Source organism: Capsicum annuum, unplaced genomic scaffold, assembly GCF_002878395.1.
Source record: "Capsicum annuum cultivar UCD-10X-F1 unplaced genomic scaffold, UCD10Xv1.1 ctg74358, whole genome shotgun sequence".
Lineage (NCBI taxonomy): Eukaryota > Viridiplantae > Streptophyta > Magnoliopsida > Solanales > Solanaceae > Capsicum > Capsicum annuum.
Genome location: NW_025884460.1, coordinates 1 through 2,469, shown reverse-complemented (window position 1 = coordinate 2,469; position 2,469 = coordinate 1). Strand labels below are relative to the sequence as shown.

The following is a 2,469-nucleotide window of genomic DNA, read 5'->3' as shown; positions in this document are numbered from 1 at the left end:
ACGCTTTCTTTAGTTGTGCAATTCTCAGTAATTTCCCCTGAGGAAAACATTACAATATCGCTTTCTGGTTTAGGTGATTGAGCACTATTCTTATGTTGCATTGACAATATTAAGTAGATCACTTATTCTTCAACTTGAGGGATTAAGTATACACATATCCCAGGAGATGGAACCAGATTGGCACCCTACAAACAAGTAGTAGGTTCAAAATACATAAATCAGAACCATGAAAAAAGAACTATGCACTCACCTCCAAGGTCCCCTATAGCTTTCCCAGCATTCTTTTATTACTGCTAATAATTTAGGATCCTCATTTTTTGGGAAACACTCTAGGCACAGGATCTGGTGGAGGTATCAAAATCCTACACATTATTTGAAGCAAATAACTATCAATGTCTCCAAGGTGCAGAGACACAGCATCATCTTTATAAAAAGTATACGGACTAACAAACAATAAAGATGGACCACCAAAAGTGACCATATATGTTTACCATTTTTTATGGCCTTTTATAGCCATCTCTCCGGAGCCAATTTGATGCCTTTCTCTTATTCTGGCTGACAGGTAGCTCCCTTGGACTTGGCTCCATAGCAACATTTTCCTTATTTGTATCTGTTGGAGCTCCAGATACATCCTCAGCGATCTCCCCTCTATAATTTGAATTCTGAAACCAACACACATACACAAAAAAATATAACTTTTGTTTCTAATTTGAATGAGGACGACAACTACAACTACAATTATATTGTCTTAATCTAACACACACTATAATTTGGCTATAAATTCACCAACAATGGTAAATAACAAGTCTTTTTAAGCATAAACATTAGTAGTTGTTCAAACACATAATTTTCCCAGGGAAGGATTGTCGTATTTTCGGTGTTCACCTTCATAACAGCAGAAGAAGTATGTTTTTTAGATGATGGTTGATCCTCTGCATCATTCCTCTCTACGTAAACATCAAATTAACCAAAAACACTTCACTCAACAACAAAACAAGTACTCAAATCATACAAAAATGAACTTATAGGTCTAACAACACCTCATTGTTGACCGCCATTTGTAGTTTCTGAGGACCACCGCTTTCGCCACCAGCAAATCCACCGCGTTAAATACCTCTATGATCCTTAAGTCTCTTAGTAATCTAGCTAACCAATAGTATATAAGGCACAGTAAAATAAAATACAATAAAATAAACTGTAGAAAATTGAGTAGATTGAAATGGCAATTAGTGTAGAATAGTGAAAGAGAAATGGCGGACACCTCACATTGTTATCGATTGACTTCAAAGAGCTCTTTGTGAAGCTCTTCCTCCGTCTTCTCCATCTACCATCATGGCGCTCACTATGTTTTAGGGGGTTTTACAGTCGTTTAGAAAATTAATATTAAAAATGTTTAATTAGGTGCATAATTATATTTGTAGTGAAATAAGAATTATTATTAAAATTTTAATATAAGAAATCATAACTTGGATGTTGAATTTTATTATTTTATGCATTACCCATATTAATGATATTCATTGGGCATAAAAATGGACATTGGATATGTAATTGTTCACATTTAATGTATACTATTATTTTTAGGAGTAAAATGAAAAAAAAAATTAAGTAATTTTATTCTGATTTTGTAAGTGATCAACTAAAATAAGATATTTATTTTTAGTAAGATGATCAAATAAAATGGGACGGAGGAAGTGCTACTATGTATTTTATATTCTATGCATGACATGATATAAAATAATGTTTATTTAAAGGATATATATACTTGTAATGAAATTCTATCAACTGATTTATTTTATATAACTTGGTTATATGCATGATATAATGGAAAAGATTTTTTTTTCCTTCGGCAATTTGGAAAAGTGTTTAGGCTTACGGCTTACAACTTTCAATAATATTTGACACCATTGAAATATGTGTGTAAATATATATATATATATATATATATATATATATATATATATATATATATTCAGTTGTTCAAAATTCTAACTTCATTCAGGAGTGCAAACTTGAATTTTTTTTTTCTATAAAGATTGTACAATATTATTGAAATAGATTCATTTCTTCTAGAATGGCGTATAATGAATCTATTTAATCACCTATTCTATTTTATCACCTATATCCGCACCCCCTACAAATGGTATCAGAGCCCAGTAATTTAAAAAGTAGAGCAGTGAGATATACTATTAGATATGTTAGAATTTATCTATATTTATTGAATTAATTATGAGAAGACCATTTAAAAATAGAGAAGCTTTTAGAAAAATTAAAGAATCTTTAATTAGTAATTATTCAAAATATACAAGTCTAAATAAAACAAAAGAAAACCCACAAAGATTAGCCTACCTAATTACCTTAATATCTAGTATTGAAGCAAAATTAATAATCCATTTAAAATCTAGAAGAATGAAACACATACCACCTAATTATGATAAAATTAGATTTAGATATCCACTAAGATATTATAAA

The 2,469-nt window shown here is 30.3% G+C and overlaps 1 long non-coding RNA gene across 1 annotated transcript; it reads right to left on the bottom strand.

The window, feature by feature from the left end:
* Positions 1-249: 249 nt before the first annotated feature.
* On the bottom strand, positions 250-1,357 carry LOC124894462. The gene is made up of 5 exons (XR_007051194.1): positions 1,267-1,357; positions 1,041-1,142; positions 886-947; positions 492-662; positions 250-362 (listed from the first exon to the last, which is right to left on the bottom strand). It is a non-coding gene; the product is annotated as an uncharacterized LOC124894462 (long non-coding RNA).
* Positions 1,358-2,469: the final 1,112 nt, after the last annotated feature.